Source organism: Hippopotamus amphibius, chromosome 4, assembly GCF_030028045.1.
Source record: "Hippopotamus amphibius kiboko isolate mHipAmp2 chromosome 4, mHipAmp2.hap2, whole genome shotgun sequence".
In the NCBI taxonomy this organism is placed as follows: domain Eukaryota; kingdom Metazoa; phylum Chordata; class Mammalia; order Artiodactyla; family Hippopotamidae; genus Hippopotamus; species Hippopotamus amphibius.
In genome coordinates, this window is record NC_080189.1 from 173,171,218 (window position 1) to 173,195,149 (window position 23,932).

General features: G+C 43.6%; 1 protein-coding gene and 1 pseudogene across 11 annotated transcripts in view; one reads left to right on the forward strand and one right to left on the reverse strand.

The window, feature by feature from the left end:
- FOXN3 (forkhead box N3) overlaps nt 1–23,932 on the reverse strand; it is a 395,933-nt gene that overhangs the window by 74,405 nt on the left and 297,596 nt on the right. The window lies entirely within an intron of this gene.
- On the forward strand, nt 5,168–5,749 carry LOC130851125 (60S ribosomal protein L9-like; annotated as a pseudogene).

Below are 23,932 nucleotides of genomic sequence, written 5' to 3' on the forward strand. Positions count from 1 at the left end.
AAGGATTATATAACAAAGGTCCTGATGCAACTTTAACTGTATCTGTGCCAACCAGAGCTGAAAGAGCACATCTTTTCGGAAGTAACATGAGCCGCTGAGAGTTGTGCAAACCATCTTTCAATATTGGTTTAACTAATCCCACTTGCTCACCATCAACAAAAGTCTCTGCTCTTCTAACCTTGTTTTTCCACAGCACTGGATGAAGCAACCCCATTTCATGGTGACAGTTTGTTAAAGTGACAGTGCACTGGCACTTACAAGGCATACAGGAAGATGGAAGATGAGCGTCAATTTCTCAGAGAGGCTGGTCTCCAGCGCTGGGCACGGCAATGATCGTTTCATAAGGGCTGCTAAGGCCACTTCTGGATTTCAAAATGGCAGGACGCTGATTACTGGTGACAGGAAGCATTTGCATGGAGAGACTTTTGAAAGCCACATAGCTCTTCTTTGTTGGAGGAACCCGAGAAACAATAGTAACAACAAAAAATAACAATAACCAACCCTCCTCCCTTTCAAAGTGTGCTGCCAAGCAAACTGATTCCTCCCTGTGTCTCCTTTATGTCTTCCTGATAGAAACTGCATTCAAGAGCACCCAACACAAAGGACACTCACACAAGCAATGTGCCTTGTAAGTGACATTCTTTGGAACCTTTAGGAGAGATATTGATTTAAAGCTACCAAGATGCCGTGTGTGCACTGCTACTGCCGTAATGAATCTACCTGGCATCCTGCACCCGTGATTTAAACCCAGTCTGGAAAGATGAAATCTTTGGAAACAACATTAGTAGCTCTATGTCACCCTGCAGAGGGACAAGAAACTCAGAATGAGGCTAAAAGTGCAACTTTTGGTGTCTGAGGTCATATATTAGCTGCTGATTTTATAAATTCTACCCTCTGCAACACGTGGGTCAGTCAGATGGTCAATGAATGAACCTGGTGAGCTGGAACTTCCCATCCACTTGAGGCTGGGGGTGGCTTTGATTTTTCAATGACACATAGTAAAACTAAATACCCTTGGGTCTTTTACTTTAAAGATGCATAAACTTATTCTTTCAGATCCCTTTCCTGAAGGTCAACATGTTCCCCTTTTTCGTGTTTTCTTTTTAAAAATCCCTCTTCTTTTTTCCCCCGTAGTAAATAAAGAATAGTCTAAAGTCATATGTTAAAGTGCTACGCCCCCCCAAAAGCTTTCCGAAGTCAGAACCACAGACTTTAGAGTCCCTTTAGAAACCTTAGAGGTCTGGATGTGAGATTTAAGATCTGAATTCAAGTCTGTTACTAGCAGTGGCCTTGGATGGGTCACATGATACTTCTTCCCAGGCAGTTTATCATCTGGCAGGAGGAAGAGTTGAAATAGATGAACTCTGAAGTCTTTTGCCCTATAACCCTTTGATGCCAGTCTATTCCAGTTTTCTAATGGGAACCACGTCGCAATCGGCTACGCCTGCTCACTCCACCCTCTGTCACCAGCTCACTTCCTCCATGTAGATCCCAGAGACCTCAGCCTAAAGAGCAGAAAACCGAGGAGCCCCTCTGATGATCGAATTCCCCCTGCAAAGACCACCTATCAGCCATCAACCTGACCTCAACAGGCACAAGTGAACTTCCCTAACAGACTGTGTAGAATCTAAGTTGAAGTCCACGAGTATAGGACTGGGTACAAACTACGTATGTTAGTTCCCAGGGCTGCCATAACAAAGAAACACAAACTAAGTAGCTCGAAAGAACAGAAATATACTATCTTATAGTTCTGGAAGCTAGAGGTCCAAAATCAAGATGTTGGCAGGGCCATGCTCCCTCTGAAACTCAAAGGAGAGGATGCTTTCTTGCCTCTTCCAGTGCTGGTCACCCATCCTGGCACCCCTTGGCTTGCAGCTGCATCCCTCCAATCTCTGCCTCCTTCATCTCACAGAGTTCTTCCCATGTGTGTCTGTGTCCAAATTTCCCTCTTCTAATAAGGATGCCAGTCACAGTGGATGAGGGCCCACCCTAATGACCTCATCTTGATTATAAGATGCAAACTGATTCCATCTGCAAAGACCTTGTTTCCAAATAAGGTCACATTCCCAGGTACTGGAGGGTGGGTTAGGACTTCAACATATCTTGGGGGGCGGGGAGGCGGGTGCAATTCAACCCATACCACTAGGTAGGTAAGCACACTTTGAAATCTAAACTCAAGTGCACAAGTAAATGAGGGGATGACCAAAGCCCACTTTAGGTAAAGTGGAAGGAAAAACATAAATGGAAAGATATTATGGCTCTAACGGTCATATGGGGAAAGGTGTTTATTTTCAATGGTTGGGCAGGTGAGCACTGGTGAGGAAAGCTCTGTTCTCTTCCCAGTCAAGTCCTATGTGCTCTGTGCTATGTTCCTTGGACGTGCCTATGCTTTTCCTTCTTGGCCCACCCAGTTCCCATTGCCAGCAGTGCCACCCCTACTGCCAGCTGCTGAAATCCTCCTAACTCTTGAAGCACCAGCTCAGATTTCACCAGCAGAAAGCCAAGTCACCTGCATCTGATCTTTGATGGCATTTTGTCTGCTCCTCAGTGACCCTTGAACTATGGTCATTTGTACCCTCTCTGTCTACCACTCCTTGAGAGCAGGGATCATTTCTTAATCACTGTACCACCCACAGCAGGTGCGGTGCCTGCAAATATTTGCTAAATAAACCAGCAGGAAGATAAGAGGAGAATGGAAAGAAATATACACTGTTTTGAAAACTTCACCATGGAGAGGGACCTTTGAAGCCAGGGGCTGTTAGAACCCTGTGGCCTATTGATTCCCCCACTGAATCTCTGTGACCTCTACTACTGTGCCGTATTTCTTGGAAATTATAAGAAAGGCTGAAAGATAAGCCAACCAATGAAAGTAAAGAACAGGAGCTCTTTAGGTGCAGAAGAGATTCTCACGACCCTCTGAGAACTCATCTCCTTGACCAGTCATCACAGTCTGTCTACAAGAAAGACAAGTCCCCCCTGGCCTACGTTTCAGGCCCCCTCTAACACACAATCATCTGGCAAAAAACTGTTGATAGGCAACTGAGAGCATGCAGCAGTGCCTATAGCACCTTTTTGTAAATATCTGATATTAACAACAGCTCACAGGAAATGCCATTTAAATGAACGCTGTTGGCACAACAGTGGACTGAAGTTCATTAAAAGGCTTCTGTCAGTGTGCACTGATCTGCTGGGGTGAGAGCCTGTATAATGTTCCTGACACTTTGATGACCTTAATAGGGTCTTTCTTCTGCTGAGAAGTCCAGGCAGGAAGTGATACTGATGAGCTGATGTGGTTACACCTTTTTGCTCAGCCTAAATCTCTTTGCTCAGCTTCTTTCAGAACTAAGCAAGTCAAACTAATAACCTGGTGGAATTTCCTTGTTCATTAAGACCTGAATTCAGGATTTTCTTTTCTTCTGGTAGTAAATTATACAGCTACTTAAAAGTATACCTAAAAACTGACCATCTGAAGAGACTTCTGCTTCCAGGAAATGGAACAGACATACTTTTCCCTATTATTCCACTACAAACAACTAAAAATGATGGACATTAAATATAAGACAAACAAAAGAAGACTCCGAAAGGTGGAGAGAAGAAAGCAGACCAGCCAAGCATTGTACAAAAAAGGCAAGGTACAGACCAAATTAACAAAATGTTAACAAATATAATTAAGGAACATTTAAGTAGAATTATACACTGAGATCAAGTAGGCTTTATTCCAGAAATGCAAGACTGATTTGGTACTCAAAAATCAATCACAGTAATCCACCATACCAACAGGTTACAGAAGAAAAATCATATGATCATATCAATGGATGTAGAAAAGCATGTGAAAAATATAACATCTAATCTTTTTTTTTAAGATTTTTATTGGAATATAAGTGCTTTACACTGTTGTGCCAGTTTTTGCTGTACACCAAAGTGAATCAGCTATATTTATACATATATCCCCATATCTCCTCCCTCCCACGACTCCTTCCCATCTTCCCTATCCCAGCCCTCTAAGTCATCACCCATCGTTGAGTTGATCTCCCTGTGCTATGCAACAGCTTCCCACTAACTATCTATTTTACATTTGGTAGTGTATATATGTCAATGCTACTCTCTTCTCACTTCGTCCTGGCTTCCCCTTTGCCCCACCCCATCCTCAAGTCTGTTCTCTACATCTGCATCTTTATTCTTGCCCTGGCACTGGGTTCATCTGTACCATTTTTTTAGATTCCATATATATGAGTTAGCATACAGTATTTGTTTTTCTCTTTCTGGCTTACTTCTGCATGACAGACTCTAGGTCCATCAACCTCCCTACAAATAACTCAATTTCATCCCTTCTTATAATGTCTAATCTTGATAAAAGTGCTCAGCAAACTGGAAATAAAAGGGAACTTACCCAACTTGCCAAGGAGATCTACAAAAAACCATACAGTTAACATTATGCTTAGTGAGGAAAGACTGACACTTTCTCTCTATAATTGAGAACAAGGCAAGGATGCCTGCTATCACCATTCTTATTTAACACAGTGCTGGAAGTTCTGGCCAGTGAAATAAGGCAAGAAAATCAAATAAACGCATATAGATCAAAAGGGAAGAAATAAAACTGTCCTTATTTGCAGACTGTCTACAGAGAAAATCCAAGGAGTATACAAAAAACCTCTGAGAACTAATAAGCATATTCAGCAAGGTCTCAGGATACAAGATAAGCATACAAAATCAACTGTGTTGCTATATGCTAGCAATAAATGAAAGGACACCAAAAACTGAAAAATAATATCACTTACAATTGTTCAAGAAAAATGAAATACTTGGGTGTAAATATAACAAAGGACTTATATGTTGAGAACTACAAAATGCTAATGAAGGAAATCAAAGATCTAAACAAATGGAGAGGTATACCATGTTCATGGATTAGAAGACTCAACATAGTAAAGATGTCATTTGTCCCCAAACGGATATACAGGCTTAATACAATTCCTATCAAAACCCAAGCAAGATTCTTTTGTAGATACAGATGAGATTTTATACATTATACTATACTTTTGCAAGATGTTACCATTGGGAGAAACAATTTCTCTGTATTACAATTTTTTACAGCTGCATATGAATCTATAATTATCTCATAAGGTTTCCTTAAAAATAAAAACTGCTCTTAGCTGCATCTATTGTGCGAATGAAGACCACTCTCAACAATCAGATTGCTGACAGTCCAGAAAATGTCAACATCACTCTGAAGGGCCACACCATTATTGTGAAAGGCCCCAGAAGAATCCTTCAGAGGGACTTCGATCATATCAATGTAGAACTCAGTTTCTTGGAAAGAAAAGAAAGGGGCTCCAGGTTGACAAATGGTGGGGAAAGAGAAAGAAACTGATTACTTTTCGACTCTCTGTATCACACACAGAACATGATCAACAGTGTTATGCTGGGCTTCCATTACAAGATGAGGTCTGTGTATGCTCATTACCCCATCAATATCGTTACGCAGGAGAACAGGTCTCTTGTTGAAATCCGAAATTTCTTGGGCAAAAAATAGAGGCTCCAGGTTCAGATAAAGCCAGACATCCATCGTCCAGTATCTCAAGCCCAGAAAAGTGAATTACTTCTCAAAGAAAATGAGATTGAGATTGCATCAAATTTAGCTGCTTTGATTCACCAAGACACAAGAGTTGAAAATAAGGATATCCGAAAAATTTTAGATGGTATCTATGTTTCTGCAAAAGGACCGATTTGTCAGGTGATGAATAAGATCTAAGTTGTCCAGCTACAGAAACAACAAGATGCCAGATGATTCCTAAGACCTATCTGTAATATTTTAAAGATGCAATAAAATCCCTATATTGATTTAGGGGAAGAAAAAGAAAACCCAAAAGACCCAAAGAAACAAAACTCGAACACCCCTCCCCCCAATGTTTTCTTCTCATATTGAGAAGAACTAGGGAAGTGCAAAAAGAACTACACGTAGAAGAGCAGGATACCTCGATCACTCTATTCCTTTATCCCATTTATAATTCTTTGTAGAACTCACAACTGTAAGGTATTCTATATTACACTTTATGTTATATTATATTCCATTTGGCCATCTGTTCATTTGTCTGTCCTGTCTGTCTTGCTTCCTCCACTGAAATGGAAGCTCCACATGGGCAGGGCCTCTGTCTTGTTCACACTCTAGCACATTCTGTAAGTACTAAAAAAAAAAAAAAAAAAAAAAAAAAGTTGCTGAATGACTATGAGGAACTCAGTCATATGCCTTTTTAGATAGAGTATTTCCAACTGCCTAACTTCCCCCAGATCCCTTCTTCTGTAAGGAGCTGCTCTTCAGCATTATCCACCAGCAGGGCGCTCTCTGACATCTGTTTCACTGAACCTTTAGTCTTCAGCTCCACTCTACACACTTCGCAAGGTCCACCTTCTACACTCATAGCACCAGAACAGCCCAGGCTTGGGAATCATTCTCAGGGGTCAATTTCAACCTAGGGTGCTGGAACTTCCCTTTGAGGCTTGTGGCTTCAGGCAGTATCAACTGTCACTCTGCTCACCTGGTACATATAGCAAGAACATGCCCCCTAATCCCAGCCCTGTTTCTTGATTGGATCAATTTGATGCACCTCTAATTTAATTTGCACACAGATCCTGGGGATGTCGGGAACTAATCTGATGATCTTTAAACTATTATGTTTTCCATGTATGTCTCAGCTGCCAATATCATACAGGGGGACTTTAATGTGAAATAATAACTTTAATTGCCAGTGGCTTCTAACGTCTTACCATATTCCTCATTAATACAGTGCTGGGAACAAACAAATGTTCAGCAGCCTAGGAGACACACATTCATTGCCACCAGCCAGACAGTGCCTGTCAGGGTCAGCTGGGCAGTCCTTCAGTTATACAGAGAACTGCAGGATATTTTACTTTGTCTGTTTTATTCAGAGATGTCTCCCAAGCACCTAATGTGCAGTGGGTGCTCAATAAGTGGCTGTGGGTTGAATGAATACAGCAAAATCTTGGGAATCTCTAAGCGAGAGTACTTCTGAGCAGCATTTCTGAGCTTAAAACCTGATAATGAACACCAATGACATGGCATTCACTGAGCTACATCCAGAGTTGTGAGTGAAACGTATCAATTTCTAAATGGTTTGGGGGGATGGAATTATAAATTAAAATTCTTGCTATTGGAAGAATTCTAGCTTACTACCCTTGCCTCCATGGAAATGACAAATAGACAACATAATTACAGACTGTCGGTAATTAACATACACCCAGCTATAGCAAACATGAAAATTTAAAATGAACAATTATATACTAAAAAAGAGACTGCGAATGATCCACTGGGGGAAAAGGCAGAAATCTATGAATGAGATGGTGTTAAACAGTCAAATGTAATTCACTCCACTTTCCTCCTCCCTAAGAGCTTTTCCAGCCAGGCTCAGGGACTGTTTCCTGTCAAGCCAGTGGAACCAGAGAGCTGAATTGGTATCTCCAAGCAGGCAATTCTCCTAGTTGTAAATAACCAGCAGCTTTGTGGGAATCGATTAGGAGGCTCCCATCCCTTCTCTGTGAATCTTATTTTAGTCTATCCATCCTCCTTTGTTAATTTCTTAAGTTGGCTTTAAGAGATGCAGCGATAAAGATTTATTTGTTTTGATCTCTCAGACTTCTTGGGGCAGGCGAGGCGAGGAGCAGAGTTTTTACATCTTTCTCACTAAGAATTCAAGTAGAATACTTCCAAATCACTCTCCCTTTTCAAGGCCAGAAAACTGAATGGGCATTATGTACTATGTCTAGCAACAGAACCTCAAAGCCTATAAGAAAATGATGGTCACAAGACAAATGAAACCAACGTAGGTGCAAATAAACTTTCATTGCAAAGATGCAGATGGTCTGCAAAAGTCACAGTCCCATATAACATGGTCATGAATCAATTGTTTAGTCTTAACCCATGCCCCTGTTGTCACTCATTGGGTTTATAGTGATGGCAATAACAGCCCTGATCAGAACAATGACACTAATACTAGAAGCTGTCAATTACTGAAAACCAATCATGTGCTAGGTACTTTACCATGTTCCTTCTATTGCTCAAAACAGCCTGGCAACATCAGTACTATATTCTTATATTATAGATGAGGAAACTGTGGTCCAGAGAAGTTCACATGGCTTGCAAATTCTGGAGCCAAGAGGATCTGAATCCAGGTCAATGTCTAGAGGACTAGTTGATCTCAAAGATAATCTCTTCCCACGATGCCATGTCCTCTCTTTTGTTCATCCAGCAAAAACTGGTCAAGCCCCACTACTGGGCAGGTATTCACCCTACTAAATCTGAGGCTTGCTGAGGAACTTGGCATGACCCCACCTCAACAACAGTGGGGAAGAGGACAGGGACCAGGTAAACCAAGCTGGCCTCTGCAGCTGATGCGGGGCCTTTTCCTGGGTACCCTGACTTCTCAGTAAACATCCATCAGATCTTTCCCCAGGCTAAAATATTCCTAATTGCAGAACTGACTGGCACTTGGATCATTACCTCTTTGGAAAATGAGGTGCAGTAAGAAAAAGAGAAAATCAGTGTGAAAAAAGAAGAGCAGAGGACACAAGCAGGAAACACATAGAAAAAGAAATACAAATGGCCTTCAACCTCACTTGATTAAGAAAATGAATACCAACAAGATGCCACTTTGCAACACTATTTGTAGAATGTCCAAGACCAGAGGATATTTTAATCCAGTGGTGTAGTCACACAGTGAAAAACTCTGGAGCCCCAAAAAAGGTTAGCTCTATATTCATTGATATAGGGAGATCTTTATGACTAGAATAATGCATATGGTAGGTGCTCATTTGCAAAAACGAGCACACACACTCAGGTGTGAAAGGCATCAGCTATCAACATGTAAGAAACTGATCATGCTGGTTACCTCTGGGAAGGGGGACTAGAACTGTATTTCTTTGACAGGAGGATGACAATTTTCACTCTATATCTTTTTATACTTTAGGATTTTTTTGTTTCACAACATACTAAAAATAAAAGGAGAAATGAAGCAGAGTGGTGAAGAGCAGACAGAGACCTGCACGGGGTCCCACGGATGGTCAGTGGCTGGGCCTGGCCCCCAGGACCTTGACTGTCGGCCCAGTGCTCTTTCCACAGCAGCAGCATCTCCATATAGACAGTCTGATTTTCTATGCCTCACTCAATACTTAGCACCCACAAGAGTCACTCTTGGAGAAACAGCACCAAACTCCCTGGCTCTGTGATTTTGTTAGTTAGCACTGACTGATAAGTCACGGTTTTCCAATTAGCACCACCTCACATATCACAGGCAACAGCATCCTCTATGACACCGGCTGGACCAGTCAGAACTCTATCCCCATGACACTCTCTACCCAAAGCGATGCCCTATGGCTCAAAGTCCCACTAAAAAGTTTAGATGGATTTTAGGTTTCAATAGAGAAAGTTCACGCTGCAGTTAAGTCCTCACGACACGCACACATGTTACTCAGTATGCAGACTCTTCCCAGCAAACCCTCCACTTCAGGCCAATGTGTAAGCTGCTGCTTCCCCCTTAACCAACTCCTGCTCTCCCTACAAACCCACGAGGCATCAGCTACCAGTTTGTGGAGATAAAACCCACACCTAGCATCATGGCTGGTTCTGCATTTTGGAGCCAGCCAGAACAAGTGACATGACATCAGGTGACATTTACCTTCCAGCCTCAGTCTCCCCACCTATAAAGTGCAGACATCAGTATCTAAGGGAAGAACCAGAGGGTCTGCTGGTTCTGTAGAAACAGTAACTGGAGTTACTTATTCTGCTCATTCCTTTCACCCAGCTAAGCAACAGGTGGTTGGCTATAAATTGCTTTTGGTGGGTTCCCTTCAGAAACCAAAGCTCTGGAATATGGGCTCATCACTGAGGGCTGGATGAGGAGTCAGGGTTGTTGTCCTTCTCACAAAAATACACAAACGCAGCCCTACTGCAGGTGTCAGGTCCATTCACAAGGAGCCCCTTTCTCTGGAGCTGCCCCTGCCCCTTCAATCAACCATGGTATGAGAGACCCTGGTCACCATGATTCATGACGTGAGATGGCTCTCCTGGACCAGCTGATTGGACCAGGGTGGTCACATGACTATAGTCTCTCCATTCAGAATTCCTGCTGCTCCTGGGAATTGGGAACTGAGACCAAAAGATGGCTCGTCCACCTGGGCTACTCTTGTCTACAGAGGATATTTAGCTTGAAAGCTACTGATAATTACTGGCCCACTTTATGCAGAATATTAGAGAAAACACAGAGGACGCCCAGAAAAAAGCAGTGAGAGGGCACAAGTGCTGCCTGCATTCTTGGCAGCCTTCTGGTTCCCAGTCCTGGTGCCTCCCAGCTACATGCCTGGCCTTGGGGTCCTGAGAAACCCTTTGTACTGCCTCTGATAGGTCTCTATCTTTATATATTTCTTCTTGAGCTAGTTGCTTTCTGTTACTTGCAACCACAAGAAGTCTAAGACACTCCTAATTCCATCTTTGCAGATCCCACCAGCATTTCAGGACAGCCTGCAGATGGCACTTTCCATTCTGAGACAAAGAATTATTATTCTAAAAGTGCCAAATCTGTGGTATTACCTTTATTTTGCCTGATTGCATTACTCAAACAGAAAGAGCTATGAATAATAATAATAATAAAGATACCATTAAAGTAAAATATTTGACACTCACAAGATTAAAAGCTGAATACAGTAATCTTCTCATAATCATCGCAGGATATGCAGCACTTAATCAACAATTACACTGGGAAAATGCCCGAGACTTGATGCTTAAGTAGCAGGGAAAAGCAAAGGAGAAAGTCAGGAAATCACCATAAAAAGAAAAGGCAGTATTATCCAATCTAAATACTGCATGTATTATTGTAAGAGTTCTACCTTTTCCTATCAATACTATGCAAAAGAAAAATAATAATAAAAAACAATCCAAGAATACACACCCGGAACCAAAACACTCTAGCAAAAGAGCTATTTTTAAAAACCACTTAGAGTATTCACATAATGGTGGCATAGTCCATTAATCAGGGTGCTTGTGTGTGTGTGTGTGTGTATAGCTTTACTGAGGCATGATTTACACTTTCTTTATATAAGAGTTTCTTCAACCAGTCTTGCCTCCTGATGGGAGAGAGAAATGAAATGGCCCAAGCAGGAAACCAGAGCCTGGTGCGGCAAGGGGCTGGGGTGAGGCCAATTCAGAAAGCGGGGGTGGTAAACATTCCCTCCTAGGAGGCTGGGGGTTCACATCCCTGAAGAGTCAGACAAGTGATTGTTAGGAGGTATGTATGTATTTTCATATCTAGAACATTTTTTTTTTTTAAGGCAAAGTCCAGATGCCAGGTCAAAATATCTCACGACCAAGAGGAAACCTCTGAGCCACCTTGGGAAATGAGTAGCCATTTATGACACCCGCAGTCTCTTTGGGCTCAGTCAGATTTCTACAACATGGGTTTTATTTTTCACCTTCTTTCTAAAGAGCTGATTCTTCATTCAGGAGGCATACAATGCAAGCAGCACAAATACCCACACTGTATTATAAATAGCCTCTGTTAAGGAGGGCTGGGAGTATCGCAACATTTTTTAACCCAGATATAGTTTTGACAACCCCTGTATGTTCTTTCATAACCTCGAAGCATCAGCCTTGTTGTGCTGGTTTATAAAAATACATCCTTGATGGCTACAGCAATAGACAATGAGGTCATATTATGACTTCATGAACACATAATAACGCTGCCCTTTTCTTTCTGAGAGGGTTTATTTTCCTTCTTCTACAGGTAAATGCAGTAAACCTGACATCATGGAATGCAACTGAAGCAGCAAATGATCAATGTCAACCACAATAATAGTGCTTCAAAAAATTACCTCAACAATCCTATTTTTGCCATTTTCCATGACCTATGGAGGTGAGGGAGCGCCACGAACAGGCACCTGCAACTCTGAGGGAGGAATCTAAACATAGCTGAGTCTGCCTCGCATCCGCCAATGGACCCACGTGAGCTCTCTCCCCGGGATGCATCGGTTCACTTAAGGGCTCCCCTAAGCTCCATCTCGCAGGAGAATGAAAACAATAAAAAGCTATATTCAGCCCTGGCTACACAAGAAAACCTCTCTGCACCAGTGCTAACAGAGCTGCTCAGAGAAAAGAGTTACAAGAAACCAACCCGCCAAATTCAACTTACCACCAACTAGTAGGGACACGCAGTTAATCTTAACGTCAAGTACCTAGAAATCCTATTTGTACAGAATTGAGGCAAAATCACCCTGAGAAACCAGGCAAAATGAAATCAAGTTTCTGCAAAAGACAAAATATTTTCTTAGACAGAAATATATCATCTTGGTACTGGCCTTTCCTGACATTAAATCTGACCTTATAATACAAAGGCAACCGAAGGCAAGTTCCCCAAATAATCCAGGAGTCTTCAAATATTTTCCCTTGTCTACCCCGTACCTACAGATGCCATCTACAAGTTCTTCTACAAGTCCTGTCTTCAGGAAGCAAAGACACACAGGAATCTGTCTATGGCCAAATATGTTCAGAGTTCACCTACCAACTGTCATGAAAATCTTACGAAGTGTGAATGGTATGAAAAGGCAAATTTACTAGACTTGTTTTAGGTTTGTTGTCTGATTTCCCAATAGGCTCTGGGCATTTGCTAATATGTAAGCGGACATATACATACACAAAAAGAAATCTGCCCTTCAGGATAAGATGCGCCTAAGAATTTCACTTCAAAGGAGACTATAGAGAGAAACCACTTACCTTGTCTTCTTATAGCTACAAGAATGAAGATTCCCCAGACTTAACTTTCTCCTTAAGATGACAGAAAAGGAAAAGTTGAGATCAGGGCATGTGAAAACCCAGTTATCCTTCACACACATACAAAAACGTGTCAGAACAGCTTCCAGAGAGGGCTTTTGGCATTGATGATCAAATGTCAGAAAGCCAGAGGGGCCCTCCCACATCACTGAAGTCCAACCTCCTGACTTCATGTAGCACTGTGTGTGCTCATTTCCTTCAACTCATACTAACTGAGCACCTACCCCATGCCAAGTACTGTTCTAAATGCTGGAAATACAGCAATGAACAAAGAAGAAAGTCCTGGCCTTTAGGAGCTGATATTCTAGGGGTGCGATGAGAAGACAGAAAATAATCAAGACTTACATTGTCAGGTGGATGGAAGTGCTATGGGATACACAGTAGGTGTTGCTGAATGACTTTACACACATGCGCAAACTGAAGCTTCAAAAGTTGCAAAGCTAGTTTGACAGCAGTAGCAGAACGAGATAACCGAAGTTTGGGGCTTTTTATATTTTTATGCAGCAAAGGAATACCAAAATGCTAATAAAGACAAAGGAAAAATTAAGTGTAATGAACACACATCCTATTTTTGGAAGCACATGCAAAAGATACACAGGTGGGTATCAGTCATGTTCTTCCTGCTTCATTTTTAGGATGTTGCACTGATCTATCGACCGAGAGCCTGACAATCTTCACCCTGCAACTTGAAATAGCAAAGAAGTGTTTGGGGGCATAAAAAACTCCAGGGCAAGAAATGTTTTCTTGTTTGAAAGCAAGAAACAATGTTCACTATAGGTATCTCATTTCAAAATTTCTTGGCCTTTTAGTGCCTGGAAAAGGCATTGGAAAGAAAAAAACAAAAGATGGAGGGAAACAGGAGCTTGCCTTTTCTCATCCCTGTCTCTTTAACTGGATATTTCTCTCTGTGTACATTTTCCCCCATTTGGAGCTCCTCAGCCTCAAGGTTATAAATCACTTGTGAAATAAAGTAAAGAAGACTATTTCATCCACCAAGGTCCTCATTTGGAAAAGCAGTTCCACGAGAAAAAAGAAACATTCAGGTAAAAGAGATGTAATAGAACGCTTCAAAATTCACATTTCTTCCTCCTTTCCCCCCAAAGTGGAGATTTTCCCTGTGTATGCTCTGTAAGTGGCCTGGTTAAACACACAGACACACACATTCTGGAGGACAAAGCAGGGAAGCTGGCCCCATGAGACCCACTGCAAGTAGCAAGGGGACAGAGCCCCATCTGCCCTCCCCCCACCTGCAGGCTGCAAGCCCACAGGCATCCTCTCTGAATGTGCAGGATCAGAGTGCAAATTCCAGCAGGCCAATGATCTAAAAATTTGATTTAACAGATGATCATTTTGGGGTGTGGGGGAGGAGCGATGGCTAAAGGGTACGGGCTTTTTTTTTTTTTTTTTTTTTTGAGACAATGAGAATATTCTGAAATTAATGGTGGTGGTGATTGCACAGCTCTGCGACTATACTAAAAACCGCTGAATTGTATGATATGTGAATTATACCTGAATAAAGCTGTTACCAGAAAAAGGTCACCATTTTCATCAACTCCAAAATATCAACAATCTTTCTCATTACATTACCCTAATAGTAAGAGGCTACTGCTGAGAGCTGCTGTTCACATTTTAATTGTTTTCCATCTTTAAATTAAAAAGATATACTTTCCCAGGGCATGATTTCCTCCAGGCTTGGATGTCTGCGCTATAGTAGGTCAGAAGCCCATGAGAAACATACCCCAGGGTTGAGGTCTTTACCCTGAAACAGTGCGTTTCACATATTCATATGCTCAGTGTTCTGAAGGCCCCACTGAAGGGCAATTACAGAGAGTGGGGAGAAGCCAGGCTTAGTCCCCCATCTCTTTTCTCACATTGTTTGGGGAATGGAGCTGCACAGCTGAAGAAAAGAGAAGCCAGGATGTGGTTGGAAAAGCTCGAACCTGGATTACTGAGAAAATCAAATGAAATGAATTATAACTTCTCTCCCAATTCATCCCTCCAATTTCAGGGTGTAGAAGATAGGGAGAGACTTTATTTCCTTCCTTCCTTCCACTCATCAAATATCCCTCCACCCATCAAATATCCCTCCACCCAACTGTCCATCTCTCCATCCATCCCTCCATCCATCCCTCCATCCATCTTTCCATCCATCCCACCATCATTTATCAAGAGTCTCCTGTGCAAAAACAGTGATACAAATAAAATAACTTCTATAGATTGCAAAGTTTATACAGAACTAAAGTATAACTATTGTAATCAAACCTGAAGGATGTCCTTTTTTACCTCTTTGCCCCATCCCTACCTAAAAACCAGTCAAAGGTTATTATACACATACTCACGCCTGGGAGCTAAGAAAACTTTGATGAGTAAACCAAAAAGCTTTATAGAATCCAGGAGAGCTAGCAGAGGCCAGAGAAGAATTACTAGAAGATGTCAAATTAGATCGTACTTCCAGCCTCAATTAAACCGTCAATTTGGTAAGTTTATACCTTACACTTGAAATTATGTTAAGGAGAGAGAGAAAGTTGTACGGTTCAAGGCCTCTGTGGATAGTTTATGGTAAACAGCCACATCTGACCACCTCTACTACCAGCATCCTAGTCAGCCTGCTGTCATCCTCATCCTATTGATAGATTAGGACAAGAGCCTCTTAACTGAATTCTACTTCCACAGTTGCCACCTGCCCAGCTACTCTGTTCTCCACTCTCCAAGGTGATCTTTTTTGTTTATTTTTGCTGTTGCTGTTTTGTTTTTGTTTTATAGTTTTTCTTTAACTTTTTATTTTCTATTGGAGTATAGCCTATTAACAATGTTGTGATAGTTTCAGATGCACAGCAAAGTGACTCGGCCATGCATATACATGTATCGATTCTCCCCCAAACTCCCTTCCCATCCAGGCTGCCACATAACATTGAGCAGAGTTCCCGGTGCTAAACAGTAAGTCCTTGTTGCTTATCCATTTTAAATATAACAGTGTATACATGTTGATCCCAAATTCCTTAACTTCTTTTAAAATTAGGGTATAGTTGCTTTACAATGCTGTGTTAGTTTCTGCTGTACTGAGAAGTGAATCAGCTATATGTATACATATATCCCCTCTTTTTTTGTATTTCTTTCCCATTTAGGTCACCACAGAACATTGAGTAGAGTTCCCAGTGCTATACAGTAGGTTCTCATGTGGAATCTAGAAAAATGGTACAGATAAACCTATTTGCAAAGCAAAACAGAGACACAGACGTAGAGAACTAACATATGGACAGCAAGGGGGGAGGGGGGTGGTGGGATGAATTGGGAGATTGGGATTGACATATATCCAGGGTGATCTTTATAAAAAGTGTACCAGATTAAGTCTTGCCCTTCCTCAAAACCCTCCAATAGTTTCTCATCATAATTAGAATAAAAACCCAGTCTCTATTTCATGATTTATAATGGTCTGGCCTCTGCTCACCACTCCCAATTCCTTTCCTACCACCTTTTGTCTTGCTCACTCCTCTCCAGCCACACTGATATTGCTGTTCTTTCAACAACCCATGTTTGTTCCTGCCACAGGGCCTTTGCACTTGCCCTGTGTCTAAAAAGCTCTTCCCCTACACAATGACATGACTGGTACCTTCTCATCACTTTGGTTCCTACTTCAATTCTTCAGAAAGGCCTTTCCTGGCTACTTCCCCTAAAATAGTACCCTAAGACCACCACTCTACTCTTGCCTTACTTTATTCTTCTTTATAGCAAGTATTCCCACATGAGATCACACTGCACATTTATTTCTCTGTTTCCTGTCTGTCTTTCCAGTACAATATACATGCCATAGGGCAGAGACCTTAGTACTTATTCACTGCTGTTTCCTGAGGGCCTAAGACTGTCACTAACATACAAGAGGCATTTTATAAATATGCAAATAGACGATTCTGATTTTAGTTCTACCCGCCACACTTCTGCATTTTAGTATTGTCTTGCTTTCTGTAAATAGAAGCAAATGACCTATAATTAGCGTCTAGAACAATTTTATAACTTCACTATTAATATTTTTCCCATCCCCATCTTCTCCCTTCCCCGATGGCTGGTTTTAATCAAAGGCAGCTTTGAGCTGATATAGGCCTAAGACCCTGAAAATGTAGCAACTGTTGTATTTACAGATATGATGCCCACAGGGAAGAAAGTCAAAGCTGAAACCCTAAGTATATATCTATATGTAGTGCACTATGTGAAACTTGTGGAAAACTGCCTGCTTTCACCTGCTGGGGAATTGATTGACGTATGAAATCTACTCTACCCAGAGGAATAAAATTAAAATTTCCTTAACTATTGAAATCATTTTGATTTGAAGTAAAATAAAAAGGCAAAAACTTCAATTAAGTAAATCTCTAGAGTAAATAATCCAAGAAACAGGTGAAATTTTAAAAAAAGCCATTCTAATGGTTTAAACAGCTTATTCAAGTGGTCTACTTTAAAATGCTAGGAATTCAACCTCTTGATTTAAGGGCTCTGGAATTCAAGTGCTTCAAATTGAGAAAATAATACACAAGTTAATGGTCGTAATTTCTTCTTTGTGCATCCTGGCATTATATCCTCCAGACATACAGCTCTGTGCAGAGTTATCTTCCCTGAGTGCCTTGCATCTCTCACGGGAATGTGGAAGCCAGGACAAACACCACTGGGTGAGAATACTGAACATCATTCCTTAGTTGAAATTATAAAGCTCTTGCCTTAAAATTACAAACAAGTGATAAAATAAATATTTCAGGGGCTCATTCAAATGAGCCCCTTGGGAGTCCGGACTCAACAGATAGGCTGTATTCTCAAAAGCTTGCCGACAGCGGAGAGAACGGTACCTAGACATCCCTGTGGACCCACATGGTGTATTTATAGAAGACCTGGAACAGTCAAGGTCTCTGTTGCTGTCTTCCCTGTCACTGCTCCATCCTCTTTTCCCAAGCCCTTTCCCCTTTCATCTGACAGCGTCTTCGCTTACTCGGAGTCACAGACACAGAGCTCCTCAGCTGAGTAATTCTTAGAACAGTGGCTGTCAGGTAAGGAGAATTTATTTACAAGCATCGCAGCCTTTGAAATGCTAGGAGAGCCACTCAACAACACAGACACGGAATACCTCCCAGTACGGATCTATCCAAACAGATGTTGCATTCTAGGAATGAAACAATAATTTCCCAATGTTTCATGTAGACACAGTCGTCCTGCAAGTAGGATAATTACCACACCATTCATTTGGAAAGCATTCAGCAAGCACCTACTATCCGCCAGGGATGGTGGCTGTGGAGGAAGGTCTCACAGTCCCTAAATAAGATGCTTGGGAGAAACAGATGATGGTACAATGCCACAGAGGCACAGAGGTGTGCAGGACTACAGCAGTAACTTGAATAAAATCTGATGGCTGCCAAGGCGGGGCAGACGAATTCAGAATTCAGCCAACTATAGCCAGCCCCTGGGTGCAGCTCAGCTAGCTCAGTCGGATAGAGGGCGCTGCTTGAGCTAACCAAACACTTCAGATGCCCTGCTGTCCTTCCGTATAGAGATCCCACACAACCGCCATGCCCTTTATGAAATCTTTCTTCATTTTCAAGTTATTTTCTTTGTGTTCTGATAGAACTACTTTTGGTCCCTAAAATCATTTCCAGATACAAATAATAGAACATACTTACAGAATACCCATGATATGAGATGGGAAGCTCAAAGTGGTCTGAATACATGGCCCTTGACCTCAAAGCACTTACAGACGTGGGGACAGAAGTCATAAAACAACTCAAAGGCATAAAGCAGCTTTGTGATACACTAGCTAAGAATTCAGATGGTAAGGTTTAGTTGAAAATGTCGGGGAAAAGTCCTTTGGAAGTGCTGCGTCTTGAACAGCAACCATTTACCAAGCGTCTACGAGGTGTCATTTACACGCGTAGTCATTTAAAGAGTCACTTTTACTCTTTGGAACAACCTCACAAGATAGTGATTCTTATACCCATTTAGCAGACGAGGAAACGGAGGTTAAGCACCTTGACAAAGGACACTCAGCTCCTAACCAGGTGAACTACAAGCCAAACCCCAGCTAACAGAGCCTAGGATTCCTTTTATGATGTGAGCTTCTCAAAGAGGGCCATCCACCACCACCCCCACTCCACCCCTGATGTGCGATGGTATTTGAAAAGCCAAGATGAAAATGATACATTTTACCTCGGCCTCCATTTTACATGCAAATTTAGGGAGAGTTAAAAGTAAGCAAAAACACTGTCACATGACTAAACACACAGAGACAGCAGGAATAAAATACAAAACTTGGAGAGGTTTTCCATTAGAGCTATGGAAGAGCCAGCAGGGAATGTACTGCCCCAAAGTGTGGGTAGCTTTAAGACTGCGGGATCCACCCGATTTGCCTGGAGAGGGCAGTCGCTTTACAGAGAGACAGGCGGCAAGGTCAGGCGAATCTTGGAAGGGGGCTGTCAAGGGCACTGAGTGTCTGTGTCTTGTCTCCGCGTGGGTCTTGGCGGGCCGTGCCAGGGAGAAGAGCGTGCTGCAGTGCGTCGGGCGCCTGGGCCGCCACAGCTTAGCTGTAAATGGCTTCCCTGTTGCCCCCGGTTGTCAGTGCTTATCAAGGCATAACGCGAGATGCCCTGGCCCTGGGGGGACCAAAAACGGAGGGAGCACGCGTGCGTGTGCAGGCATCCTCTTGCCTTACCCTCGGAAGGGTGCGTGGGCATCGTGGAAAAGGGCCTGCGGCAGCAACCTGACATTCACGCTAGGGCATGAAGGTTCTGGAAGAGTGAATCCAAGGAGCTCCCCAGAGAGAGCTGCCCGGGGCTGCTACATCTTTGTGCGGCCTCGAGGTGGAGAGATGGTTCCAGTTTTCATCACTCCCTTAGGCCTGGTCCCTCCTGTTGGCCTTGAAATGCTGTCCACGTGGGAGATGAAACGGTTCTTTCCCATGAAACAGACTGGGTTGCAGAAATCTCAATTGAGAGCACAGAAAAGATCGGATCTCGTTTCACTCCCAGAGTTGTTTCTTAAGGTAAGAGTCTGGCTGGTGGGAGCTAATGCCTTTGGGCTGGAGGACCCAGAAACACACCAAAGTACCGGAAGGGAACTGCAACTCAACCCTGTTCCAAATGAAAGAGAATAAACAGACATGTCTGGCTAGATCCTTCCTTATAAATCTTTTGCCTTCTCTTGTCTCTCTCCAGCCTCTCTGTTCCCTCTCATTAGCTATCACTGGTTTTTTGAGTTCCTCATTGCCTTCTTGAAATCTTCTAGGATTTCCTCATTCTCCTGCCCTCATTCAAGACCCCAGCTGTGTCCCTGAGGAAATCCCTTATCCTCTCCAAGTCTCCATTTCCTCATCTGTATGTGTCCGAATGGCTGTGCAAGACTCCGTGGCAATAGGCCACACAAAGCCCTAGGCACCAGCACTACCCACCAGACTCAAAGATGGTCAATTTCCTTCATCCGTCAAGAGCGGCAACCCAGAGCCAGCTTGTTTGGGTGGAAATCCCAGCTTTGTCACAGAAGAATTGCATGCATCTGGGCAGCTAATTCTAATTAGGAAACTTGTGCTCTGGTTTCCCCATCTGTCAAAATGGGTCATAACAGTACCTGACGTCATGAGTTTTCACGGGGACGAGTGAGTGGAAACACAGCAGAACGCTGAGAAGAGAGTCCGCACAGAGCGAGCAGTGAGTTCCAAACGTTTTAGCTGTCATCAGCACCATCCTAGCCTGCCTTCTGCAGGGCTGCGTTAATTGCCCAAACCTGGACTATTTCCCCAACAGAACTGGGAAGCTTGCTCTCTAACCGGGGACTCAGAGGGAAATGCTCAAGTGAAGTGGGGGGTGTGGTGGTAAGAACCACGTACCTGGACATCTAGGGGCACGGCGACTCAGGTCCAGCCAGCTCCTGGCCGGAGGCAAGGTGGGCCCGGTGCTGCCCCATCTCCAAGTTGTCAAGAGAAGCCAGAAATCTGAACACTGATGTGAAAAGCCCTGATTTTAAGCACTGGCAATGAATTTATATGTTCAAAAATCACATTGTTTGACAAACAAAACCCATCTGTGTGCCAGATCTGCCCCCCTGGCCCATCAGCCTGTGCCCTCCGCTGGGTGGGGTGGGGTCATTTACAAATTGTGCTTCTGAACACAAGGCCTGCCCAAGGGGCCCCAGCAGAGCTGCTTGTCCTTCTCCCCTCCTTAGACCCAGAGCCCTCAAGGCCACCTTCTTTGGCCACACCCTCCCGGCTGCAGCCCAAAGCAGACCTTCTGTTGATCCACTCCCCCCCACCCCCCGCCCCACCCCGACAGTGCATTAGAGGCACTTAGCGGGGATCCGTAGGAGAGCTAAGTGCTTTAATGACACTCATGTATCGATTTAGAGCTTTTTTTATTCCGCTCCTTGGATTTCCCGAACGGGTGCATCTGTGCAGTGAAATGTCCTGGAGGCTAAGTTCCCAGAGCCAGGGTCCCCTCTGTCAAGTTCTCCAACACCCCCCCACCCCTCCACCCTCCTGCACACAGGGAGTGCGTGACTCGGCTCCACTGAATACTTCTCCTGATGAAGGAAGGCACAGAAGGCCAAGGGCACAGTGCGCTGCTCAGTGTCTTTGGAGAAATTCACACAGTCATGACAACACTTCTGTCTTCACAAGCCATGTGCCCGTGTTGCCACTTTCTGGTCTTGTTTCTGCAAATGCAGGGTTTCAAGTGGTGTCCAAATCTCCAACTGTGTGGACTCAAGTCAAACCCAAGGAGACTGAGCTCTCCATATTTATATCAGGCCCTGGCTGTCTACTCAGATGAGCACTGCCGGTCTGCACTCAATTCATTCATTCACCCACCCACTCACGCATCCATTCACCAAGCATCGACTCGCTCCAGGTCAGGCACACTACTGAGCACAGGAAGGGCCAGAAAAATTAAGCACGAAAAGTCCTATGGCAAAAGTCTGTTCCTGTAAACAGAGACTAGACGGACCTCAGGAAATGATGCCACCCGACACTCCCATCCGGATGAGGTGCGGAGTTGAACACAAACTCTACACACTTGGCTCTGAAGGAGCCAGTGCGTCTAAGGCACAAAACCCCTGCCCATGGGTGATGGAGATTCACAAGGCATCTGAAGCCAGGGTGGGGGTGGGGTGGGGGGTGGTATCTGGACACATCCAATGGGCACACCTGATATGCCTTTAATGAAAGGATTAAGCCTGGCTGCCTGCCCGCCAACTAAGTAGAATTGGCTGGCACAGCCCTGGCCTTCCTGCCAGCCATCCCCACATCCTCCTGAAGGATGCCTGCTATCATTTTCAAAGGGGAGCTCGAGCAGTCTTTCATGGAACAACTGGCGTTAAAAAAAGGCCTCTCCGCACAATGCGTTTTCAATCTCCCGCAAACGAAAGTCAATCCATCAGTAAGACAACGTCTCCCGTGATCCAAGCCTGTTTTCATGTGCCCCGCCTCAGAGTGGGGGTGGGGGCTGCACCTGAACAGACGGTTGATGGATAGCTCAGCACCCAGGGAAGCAGGCACAGGGATCAAGGATGTCTCTGCAGACCTCGTGGTCTTGCCACGTTCCACGAGGCCAGGACAAATAGGCCGTGTGTGGGTCTATTTTGGTCACACAGCTGCACACATGGGATTTATGAGGATGTCTGGCGCTCGGCTCCCAGGAGATCTGTACCAAGCTGCTGCGCTGTCGGCCTGAAAGAAGCTGAGCTCTGGAGAGCCTGCCCATCTTCCCTCATTCCCACTGAGCAAGGTATATCCCAAGTTCTCATCCCTTATGACTCTTTCCAAGTCCCAAGCTTGCTGTTTTTTCTTTCCCTAATTCGCGAGAGTGCAAGGCTGTGTGTTGCTGTGTTTGGCACCGACTGGCCTCAGTGCTCTCGATCAGTCCGCTGCAGGGCTGCCTCTTCTTGGTGGAATTTAGCTTTATTGATTTCTATTTCTGACTTTCTCAACACTGCCTCATTCATTATTCAGGGAAAACCTGGCGATGAGACCACAGTTGATATTCTGCCAACAGGCGCCTGAGCAGGTGGGACCTCTGTGAGTCTTCTTTTCAAAGAATCAGAACTTATGAAAAGCAGGGTAGTTTAGGCTGCTCGAGTTATTCATTTAAGCCCTGGTCAATCTGAAACCAGATTGTTTTCTGTGTGAGTAGCAGGTTAGTTGAGTAAGAAAACACACGGAGTTAACCACTGAGGCCAAAGGTTTGATCCCTGGATAAACCAATATAAATCAGTTATCTTCAAGCAGAGAGAAACTCCACTGTGCAGTTGGAAAATGAAGCCCTCCTTAGCCACGCGCCCTGGAGGTAGGCGTTGGGGGTGACGGGGGCAGGGGCTGGAGACCCACACTCATCACCACCATCCACTCCTCTGCTGCCTCACACGCACACATGGCCACATGAGGATACACACCCACCTGACTGCTAGAGGCTAAGTCGCACCATCTTCCCACGGGTCCCCTGGGCGTTGATGGGGAGGGCGACACTTCCAAGGTGTTAAAATAAGATGCAGGAGACCAACCCATTTTGTTGTTTTGTTATTTGTTTTCTTCTTTACAGAGCACAGAAGGAAATTATATTTAAACCATAAGAAGAGAATTTCAAATTAAAGAGTGGGAAGAAGTTCCTTCCAGAAATTCAGGTTGAAACATACTATTGAAGAAAGTAGTAAAAATTATCCTCTAGAGGAATCTTTTAAGAACAGAACTAATTACCACCTGTAAGTACCAATTTGTGCATAAGCCGATCCTGGGGGAGGAGGCAAGATGAGAAAATCTCTCAAAATCCCCTCTGGGCTTCCCCACCAGGTTGAATTTTCACCATAAAGAGTCTGAAATGCTGGGGCTGATTTCCGGTTGCGGTTCTGGTGCGAGATGCTCTCTGGTCACAGGTCTTCAGCTGATTTTAACCTCAGCGTTACACAAAGCGCACAGCTAGGGTACCGGTGAGAACTCTCCAAGGGGCAGCGTTTCTTCAGAACACACAGATGAAAAGACAGTGGTGTGTGCACTTGTACCAAACCTTGGGCATCACATCCTAATACCATAATAAAGACTCTGTATTTGTCAATTTGTTTTTCTAATTTGTAAAAGTAAACGAGACTTCAGAA